Source organism: Limulus polyphemus, unplaced genomic scaffold, assembly GCF_000517525.1.
Source record: "Limulus polyphemus unplaced genomic scaffold, Limulus_polyphemus-2.1.2 Scaffold7637, whole genome shotgun sequence".
In the NCBI taxonomy this organism is placed as follows: Eukaryota; Metazoa; Arthropoda; class Merostomata; order Xiphosura; family Limulidae; genus Limulus; species Limulus polyphemus.
Genome location: NW_013673247.1, coordinates 1 through 10,910, shown reverse-complemented (window position 1 = coordinate 10,910; position 10,910 = coordinate 1). Strand labels below are relative to the sequence as shown.

General features: G+C 32.4%; 1 long non-coding RNA gene across 1 annotated transcript; it reads right to left on the bottom strand.

The window, feature by feature from the left end:
- Positions 1-3,104: 3,104 nt before the first annotated feature.
- On the bottom strand, positions 3,105-10,280 carry LOC111089853. The gene is made up of 2 exons (XR_002614018.1): positions 10,182-10,280; positions 3,105-7,873 (listed from the first exon to the last, which is right to left on the bottom strand). It is a non-coding gene; the product is annotated as an uncharacterized LOC111089853 (long non-coding RNA).
- Positions 10,281-10,910: the final 630 nt, after the last annotated feature.

The window sequence follows — 10,910 nt, the reverse complement described above, 5'->3', positions numbered from 1 at the left end:
GGGCAAATATATGCCTAGACTAAGACACAACTCCACTAAGAGCCTATAAACTTTTACCAGTAGAAAAGCATCATTTTCAAATAAAGTATATACGTCTAAAACATCGCTTTAAATAAACCTTCGTGTCTTTAAAGTAATTATTATACGAATGTTTCAAATAAAATTTAATATTATATGTATTGATTTTTTTACTCCTTCATACATATAAAGGTGTTGGCTCCCTAAAAACACCGATTGTATAGAGTACAAAGCATGAAATATTTACCTGCTACAGTCGTCTAAAGTTCATCTACTATTGGCTGGTAATTTCTGTTTGACCCTGTACTTGAACTTTTTAGATGAACAACAGATATTTATAAGAAAACTAACTTGAAGGGGTAATGATAACATCGTTTACACTATAATAATGATGTTTTTAGCTTATGTAAAATATAGAAGAAACAAATCGGCTTTTTCGATACCCTTATTACCTTCGCAGTACTTTATTTAGTAGAAGTTTGGGTGCAATATACCAAATCGTTTTTGTTGTAGGCTGGCAATAGAATAACAACAATAAGAAGAAGAATTAGAAACGAGTCGTTTTGAGCGGATTTTCTTTTCCTTGTACGTCTAATATGCGTGCTTTTTTTTCTTAAAGTATTGTTTGAACTGAATCTTTACTGGGAATGATTACTTCTCCAGGGACACAGGGAGCCGTGACAATACTAGAAAGACAGTAGCCATGTGTGAAGGAATACTCCCCTATGGGCAGTCAGCCGTGACAATACTAGAAAGACAGTAGCCATGTTTGAAGGAATACTTCCCTACGGGTAGTCAGCAGTGACAATACTAGAAAGACAGTAGCCACGTTCGAAGGTATACTCCCCTATGGGTAGTCAGCCGTGACAATACTGGAAAGACAGTAGCCACGTTCGAAGGAATACACCCCTATGGGTAGTCAGCCGTGACAATACTAGAAAGACAGTAGCCACCTTTGAAGGAATACTCCCCTATGGGTAGTCAGCCGTGACAATAATAGAAAGACAGTAGCTACGTTTGAAGGAATACTCCCCTATGGGTAGTCAGCCGTGACAATACTAGAAAGACAGTAGCCATGTTTGAAGGAATACTCCCCTATGGGTAGTCAGCCGTGACAATACTAGAAAGACAGTAGCCATGTTTGAAGGAATACTTCCCTACAGCCACAGGCAGCAGTGCCAATACTAGAAAGACAGTAGCCATGTTGGAATGAATACTTCCCTACAGCCACAGGCAGCATCGATACTAAAAACAAATCCTGTACTTTACAATCATTTTACCAAATATTTATCCATTTGGATACTCTTGCTCCACTGTATCCTGCGAGCAAGTGCCAACATTAAAACTATGGATTGTGGTATGCAGAAAAACGAATAGAAAAGAAGGGTAACAATGAACACCTGCATACAGATAAACGATCCGAAATTACGCGAAAATCGAGAGGATTACATACAAGTTCAGGAGATAGCCCTCGTGTACGGTTTTTCTATGTAGTCTTGATGCTAAAGTAATCTTCGCTCTACTCTCTTTGTACGTGTGTGTATATATATTTATACGTTTAGCCTATCCGAATCAATGTTGTTGTTTTTAATTTGGAAATATAACTGTAAAGTGTTTTATAAACAATGCCATTATCAAACACAACAGTAAAGTATTTTCTACATCAACCTTTTAAGAAATTCTACCTTTAGAATTCAAAGACTATCAGACTAATGGTGTTCTTAGTTAATATCCAATAAATAACACTTTTACTGAGATACGTGCGAGAGATGGACACTTTTTTCTTTTGTTAAGCACAAAGCCACACAATGGGCTATCAATGCTCTACTCACCGCTGGTTATCGCAATCCGGTGTTCGGCGTTATATAAACCCTCAGACTTTCAGCTAAACCACCAGTAGTGGGTCGATAAAATATTTCCTGTGTACATTTATTCAAACCTAAATTTACCAAGGGTGCCAAAGTAGAACCCATCGTTTTTTTTATAACCCATTTTTCTAAAATATATACACATCAAATCATTTCTGGGTCCATGACTTTGTTGCTTAAAAAGGTTCTCGAATGTCACACGAGTCATAAATATAATAGTACCGTCTATCCATGCAACTACATTGCAAGGTGTAGATGGATATTCACCAAAATTTTTTCTGGAGGTTTATTAGACCTATGCGGTGGTACATACAAATTTTCAGTTTTGCATTTTTATCACTACTTCGCCCCCCCCCCCCCAAACCTGTAAATAGATTTTCACCAAATTTGGTAGGGAGGTTCATTGGGTCCATGCGGATGATATCTACATGCAAATTTGCGGTTTCACATTTTGTGTTTTGCAATTTTTCATGGGCGTTTTTTTTTTTTAACAATTGTTTATAAGGGAAGCAAATTTTCACGTCCCGAGATACCCTTCCATTAATCATGAATTTACATAACTTTCGTCCAAAAGGATGAGTACTCCAGCTAGTATACAATATGTAAGCAAAATTACCATCAATATTGCGGTCAGTCCCACTAACCACTGATGATTCCTCTAGGTATATTCATTATTTTTTAGTTATTTCTACACAAGAAAGACGTTTTCTATTTCGATACTGCTCAGCCAAAGCTAAGAGATGTAAATGTAAAATAAAATATACAAGCGACAGTTTTAATAGCTTAATAGAAACAATGATGTCGGACATTGCAGTTATTAGGATTAATATACAAAAGAAATAATAAATACAATTCACAGTGATTTTCTCCGTCTCTAAGACCAGGAAAGGAAGCAAAAGAAAAATAAAAGTCTACGAGAAATACCGTTTATATATATATTAGAATTTTACACGTAAATATACCCCAAAAAACAAACTCAAAATGTCAAAAGAAGCTACTTAGTTCGAGCGTTTCACGAGATTTCTGTATCATCGCGACACAGGAATACCTTTTTTCTTCAAAATCATAGTGTAGCAAATTGCATATTACAATTTTCTTTTCAAACAGTCTACATACTTATTCTTTTCTTTCTTTCCATCGCCCCTTTTTGGTACAAAATTCAAACACTTGAATTATTTACAATCACCCATGAAACTTTCTCAACACCACTGACAAAAATTACCAAATTCAAACCTTCAGCACAAGTTTATTACAGCAAATATTTTAAAACCAACAATAAGTTGACCTAATCTTAAAAGTAGCTACATTTACTTTATATGCCGAACTCGGCAATGATGCAGGGTCAAATCAGGTCTCAAAACACACCTAGTTTTCTTTTTAGCAATGTAAATTATTTACGTATTCACCAATGATTTCTATCTGATACTGATAATCAGACCAGTACCTTCTTTTTAAGTAGATAACATTCTACACACATACAGACTAAATACCTCGAGTGTAGTTTTAGCCTAAAATTGACCAAATTTCAGTTCCACCATGTTTCAAAGGTGCATCAAAAGAATTTCAAAAAACTTATTGTCACAATTTACAAAAGTCTTCACACTACACCAGTTATCATTTCTCTGGAACTTCAACATGAAGTTAAATTATTTTTCTTTACTGATGAACAAAGGTTGAAAAATATAACGCTTTTTTTTTACTGCAATCTGTTTACTTAGTAAAAACACAGACAGTTAAGTCTCCCAACAGGAAGTGAATAGAACCACTGGGTCATAGTGCAACAGAAAGTTTATTATACAAGAAAGCTTGTTTGCTGTTTCTTAACACTAGAGAAGTTGATTATATATATATATATATTTTTAAATATTATCCCTCTTCTGTGATCAGTACCTTAATAGCAATAGTGAATGTATTCCTACCATCTATTATTGTAGCTAGTAAGCATTAATTTTACTATATTTTTGTAATTACTTCTGTGATCAGTACCTTAATAGCAATAGTGAATGTATTCCTACCATCTATTATTGTAGCTAGTAAGCATTAATTTTACTATAATTTTTGGTATAGAGTAGGGTATGTACATTAGTAGGTGTCAGATTTTATTGTTCTTATGCTACTACACTGTTTTTAGCACTGTGCTCACTGCAGGGATCAAACCACAAACTGTTTGCATTATAAGCCTTTAGTCTTACTACTGAACCATAGGGTGGTAACTACTTAATCAACAGAATGCATGGAGAAAAAAAAAGGTTTTGAAAAAGGCTCCTTCCAAAATTTGTGATGAATGGCTGACTATGAATTCATTTTGAAAAAAGAAAAAAAAAGACAAAAACTGTTGCTATAGCAACATACTACTTACCATGTTCTTATATCTTATAACTGTGATGAAGTAGTAGAAATATAAGTGACAATATGTGCAATATATTTGTTCAGTGTTTCCATAGATACAGCAGTCTCTAAGTATCTGTGTAACATTAGATATAACGTTCATTTAAAATTTTAAGGAGTGCCAGAGTAATGGTTAAGTTTCACAGGCTTCTAATTATAACTGAGGAAGAAAGACAAACTATTATAAAAATATGTAATTTTTAGATCTATCTTCAAAAAAAATAACAGTATATAAAGGAAAAAAAAATTTGTCCCCCCCCCCATTTAAGATTTCTTGTTTTCCAAAATGTAGATTCTGAAAATATTTAAAGAGCAAAACAAGAGAAATACAAGTAATGTATCATGATTGTTTTTCTCTGATGGATCTACAAACTACAATAAACAATAAAAACTACCCTTTTATAGATATAAAAAACAAAACATTTAAACCTTTCAATCCCAAGGGAATCGTATTAGGTTCAGGCATTACAAATGATAGGCCTAATTCATTACTTTGAAGAGTTGTTGATCTATCTCAGCCACCAAAAGTTGCCCACAATATGTTATGCTAGCCTTAATACCAAACAGACTGATTGTGGCTAAATCTCCATCATGAAAGTAATTAATGTTTAATTAGAATTTGTGGCTTGATCTAAATTGTGAAACAAGAAACTTTGCATTACAGTAGACTTAATGCGCTAAATCTCCCATTGCAAAACGACAACTTTGCATTACAGGACAATTAATATGGATTCAGATCTCGTGGCTCAAACTTTCAGTGTGAAAGTGCATATTGTGCAGGAAAATTAAAACCTACAGGCCCACTGATCTGTGAAGCTCGCGACTCGTTCTTATAGCACGTACTGGCTTATTGGAACAGCAGAAAAACTGGATATCTCATTCTAATATAATCAGTATCCAACATGAAAAACCAGTTGTTCTGAAAAACACGTGCAAAATTAATCAATTAATGTTTAAAGGCAAAAGTTAAAGATCACATACTCCCTTTTTTTTTGGGCTTTGCTACAACAAAGCCAGTGACAAAACTGTGTTGAAAAAAATCTCAAATACAGAAATGAAACTTTGTAAAAGGGTTCTTGTTATGGAGAAAATTTCCAAAACATTGTATTCCAGTAAATCAAGTCTCAATTAAATAATGATGACAATACATAAAATAAGAAAAAAAAAAAAAAAACTGGGCAAAAACTCTACTTACAGCTAGTTTGTGTCATAGCCCAGTGATAAACATAAAAGTTGCATGCACTGCCACCTACAATGACCTAGACAGTATTATATATATATATAGATAAGAGTAATTAATCCATTTCTTTCTTTTTTAGATATATTTATATATCTCTACACAGTATACATGACAACAAAAATCATTTCAGAAACACTTTCCAGGATCCTACCTATCTCATCAATGCTACCATTAAGCAATTGGTAATTCAGAACGTTTTATATTCACAAAATAATTGGTACACTGTTTGGATAAATTTACTGAAACCACATTCGCAATCCAGTATACTGAAGTATTTTGATATGCTAGTTTTACGTAGTTCTCATATGCTTACTTTACCTATTCACAAAGCATATGTACATTAGATGAAAGATGTTCTAAAGAGAGGTGGGGGGGAGGGGGGGGGAAGATACTTCTTTCTTAAAGTTGTATGTCTAATTAATAACTGTGTTAATATATTAAAAAAATTACAAGTTTTATTGGAAATATTGTATACATTTTCCTATGGAGTAATTATCTATTATGTTTCAAAAATTTAGATACTGATAAAAAATTGAGCTAAAAAACATCATTTGATTTGGTCACTAGCATTCCTTATACTTATCTAACCATAATATTATACCGTCTAAGTTATTTTTCAGCTCAATCCAATGATAAGAAGTCACTCAAGAGAAACCATGGCACAGGTAAAATATCAGTAAGATTACCCAAGTATTTTTAGTATTAAACTTTCAAGTGAATGTCAGACATTACTGCATTAACTACCACCATGATATCTGTTGGGCGTACGTACACTAAAGCCAATATACGTCACTTAAGCTACTGAAGAAGGTATTAAGTGGTGTTGAAAATTCTGTCCACAAGTGGCATTTTCTCGGAATTTATGTCCTTTCTTTTCGCACCCTCCTACACAGAGCTGTGTCCTGTGCAGTGTTTCTGATTCAGACCTTGATTAATATTTCAAACCCCAAGAAAATATACAAAATGAATTAGTGTAAAGGATTTCAAAGTTATGTAGGTTTTCTTGAACTTATAATGAAATATGTCACAGCCTAGTTAGATATTAAACAAAATACCAGATATTAAACCTCAAGCATATCATTTAGGTTTTGGAAAAACAAACAAACAAAAAAAAAAAATGCTAAGAGTGTCATATGAAAAACGTCAACATTTCTTTAAAAACTATAAATTAATGTGAAATTTTAAGTACTTTGAATCAACCAAAGAAAATAAACAACTCTAAACCTTATGTGGTATTTATAAAAAGAAATTTCTAAAATCTTCAAGAAGTGAGCAAATATACTTGTAAGATTGGGAGCTCTCAATCCATTGATACATATCACTAGAGAGATCAAATAACATTCACAAGATCTCCTCCTGAACGAGGAAATCACCCCCGTTACAGAGGTACATATTGTTCTTCTTTAATATTTTGTGGTTACAAGAAACAATTTCCCTTTTTTCTATAATTCAGCTTTTTAGTCGTAGGCAACTGTTGTCCTTCGAAAGTGTATAAACCACTCGGGTGTTAAAGTGGTCGGAATAACAACAACCAAATACTACAAGCAACTGTCACGGATACAGATAAATCAAAACACCAACATTTCTATCACAAAATGGGACAATTATTTTTGTGATGATTGGAGCTGGAGGTCAAAATCTTCAATTCAATAACTTGGGTAGTATCAGTAGCCAGTGCCATTTTTTTACCCATTTTCTATACTCTGTGTCAGGTGAAGCTCTATAGTAGTAGAATTTTAATGTTTGAACGATGTTGTCACAATGAAAATGTATTGCCTCTTAAAATCCTCCACAGAATAAATGAGACACCACTAATTCTTACGAGCTCTTGGAAAAAATTTCATTTTGTATAGCACAAACATTTGTGAATGCTGTTACTAACATTTCGGTAATTTAAATGTCACACAAAGTTCCCTTTAGAGTATAAAGAAAGCAAATTTCCAATGAAAAAAAAATATATATAATTTTTTTTTTCAATGCTCTGTATGTATCTGAGAAGCCCATTTTCGTTGACTTTGCTCAAACACTTACTTGGTGTCTGGAAAAAACGTAACTGTGTGGTTATAATTTGGATGTTTCCCCATGTAAAAGAAACTCAACACATCAGCTATTTTGTGGGACAAGAAAATGCACAGTTGTCAAAATGTATCTTCAAGTTTCAGAAATATTTTAGTCACAGCAGAAGCAAGCCCACAATGAGCACTGTTACTGGATCTGGCACACTTCACTCTACTAGGCCATGGAAAAAGTCTTTAAGTAGCTGCTAAAATTCAAAACCATCAGTGGGGATACTAGCAATAGGATCAAACTGATAGCCTTGATCCGATGACTCTGGTGCCACAGTGGAATCTTCATCAGCCTGGAATAAAATTTAACATTACACCAAGCAAAAACAATAATTATAAATTACTTTTAACCTTTATTATTAAAATGTAAATAAAAAAAATCAAGCAAGAAGTTTAATTGGTTTACATCCTTGTAATAAACATATAAAATTTGAAATAAAAATATAAAAACCTAGTAAGAAAAATTACATAGAGAATTAAAAAACACGCTGTTTTACTATTGATTTCTAAGACTATGAGCAGGTTTAACAGAATTTTGCCAACATATCACATCAAAAATGGTGTTGTAACCCACAATTTTCCCTACAAACTAAGCTGTCTTAATGAGTATACAGTCTATTTATACGGTATTGGAAAGCAAGAGTCAATATTAAAATCTACTGATATTTTGCTTCAGCATTGACATTTAAATCATACTTATGAGTGTATGTTTTAAGCTATGGAGTTAAATCTTGGTGTGTTCCTTAAACTATACCTACTGTTCTCATCCAGGAAGGAATTTGTTTTTAAGCTGACAATTTCAATGACGAAGTTTCTTTTAACCCTTTCTCAACACGAGCCCCTATAAATGCTTTTCAGCACAAGTCACCATGTTACATTAAAAATTTAATCAAACACCTTTAATATCAATATACATGTGAATAAAATTAATATTATAATGTTTGTTATGATTCAAAGTTCTATTCTATCCAAGTCCTTTATTTCAAAACAAACCTTTAAAAAAACTACTTTAACCTTCATATGTATTGTCACGTGACCATTGAGCTATGAAAATTCTATATTTTGGCACTCTGTATCTTCAGTAATACAGTGGTAGTTGAGTAGAGATACATCAAGACATTACGTTGTTTACATAACCTTTTGACTTGCTCATTTCAAAGTACTCTGAATTAATACAGTTAAAACTAGTAATAATTTTTTTTAACTCCTGACACCCACCTTCAACAGATTTGTTTGCATTTTATAGCCTACATGTAGATACGTATATAATATAGTCGTTAGAAAAAGGTCATTTTACACGATAAACTAACAAGTTATTTTGAAATTGGCACACAGTTGTCATCACAGATTATACAAAATTGACTATAGCATGGTTGGCTGCTTGATTGATTATAGCATGGTTGGCTGCTTGATTGACTATAACACTTACGGTTGTTTCTTATCTAAATATATTACATTTCAGTTAATTATGTATTAGTTATGGTTTAAAATGCATAATTAAAAGGTTTAAACATTTTTTAAATGTTCATCATATTTTGCCTCCGTTCTCGAGGCTTAGGATACTACGTGCTGAACGAAAATTTTGCTGAAGGGTTGCGCATGTCTCCCAAAGAAAGTGTAATATGCCTTGAGGGCACCAGATGTAAAGAATCTTTGAGTGAGTGCATTTGTTTTTGTTTATTTTTATTTTTTTCTAATAGTTTTTGATATAAAATAGTTTTCTATAAAATAAAGATTATCACAGATTAACCCTTTTGCGGTGGGCTCGTGCAATTTGCAGAAATCGAGTCACGAATTTCACTTGTGCAACAATACAATGCTGTCAGTCAGATTTCATAACGCATCTTCTCAAAAATAGTAAGATTTTGTTAAAGATCACAAGTATCTTGTGCACAAACAGTGACGGTTCTATCACTGTTTTTACTAAAAATATGGTATTTTTCTATTGTAGTTACTTGCATTCAAACTATTAACAAATCGAGTGCAAGATGATTTTTATTTTAAGTATAGAAATTCTTTTCTTTGTCTTGTAATTTTCATATTTCATTTGCATAATCTCTAGAACCTCCTAAAGGAATATGAAGTTTTTTTAAGGTAAAATGTTCATTTTCTTTACCATATCGCCAACTCTCGTTATTATCATCGATGTACAATGCAATAAAATAATTAAAATTAGAAACAGAAAAAAATTGCATACATTTTAATTTCTTGTAGAATATCTTTAAAGATTTTCTTTTGTTAAATTATAATTTCAGCTCTTTTCCTTTTTACATATAATTAATTTTTAACATTTTATTTTCCTTTCTTGTCCTTTACCACCTATTATTCACCTTGACATAAGTCAACAAATTAAATTTTCTTTTCACCACCACCCCAAGGCAGAGTTTTGTTTAGAGAAAGTGAGGTATAGACAAATGTAATTCATATTTCTGAACACAGTAGTTTCTGACTGAGAATTAACTAAAGATGAGGAATATAACAAGAAGAATTTCATCTGATATTATTATAGTACCTACATCATTCCAAGCTATGTTCACAACCACTGAAACTTTAAAAATTATGATACTTTGTTTTAAACAGAATAAAAACACAGCAACTTACATCATCAGAAAAGTATTGGTCAATAATTTCATAAGCCAACTTATAAATTTCTTCATTTTCATGATTTTGCAGTTGCTCAATTTTATCAAGTCCTGAAAAGATACAATAAGTAAATGTTATGCAGTCAAAAATGGGACACAGTTCTAAATCACACATTTACTGTTTTGTCCTCTACTAAAATCAAGTGAATTTTATTTATTATCTCATATTTGTGATAAACTAGTTGGGAAGAGTTCTTTTTTTTCTGTGCTTACTAAATAACAACATGAAACAATTACTTGTTTGGATATTCGTGCCAAGTTACAAGGGCTATATCTGTTCTAGATGCCCTAGGCTAGAGGGAAGACATCTAGTGAATACCACCCCCTCCACCAACTTTTGGGATACTCTAACCAAATAGTGTGATTTGCCATCATTCTTAGAATGCATTCACATCCCAAATTTCAGAGACAGATTTTTGCAGCAATGATATGCAAATCATGGATCCTTAGATTTACATTCTGGTATGTTAAATGCTAGGCCGAACCCAGCGTGACACGTTATGGAAAATGAGTACAATAAAAAAGAAATGACAAACCTAAGTTTAACATGTTGTTATTCTACTACCTAATTATCACATTTTTGGTGATTAACAATCAATATACAGATAACTCAACATAAACAAACAACAACTTATAAAAATAACATACACGTTTAAAATGCAGGTTCAAAAAAAAAAAACGTTTAAAA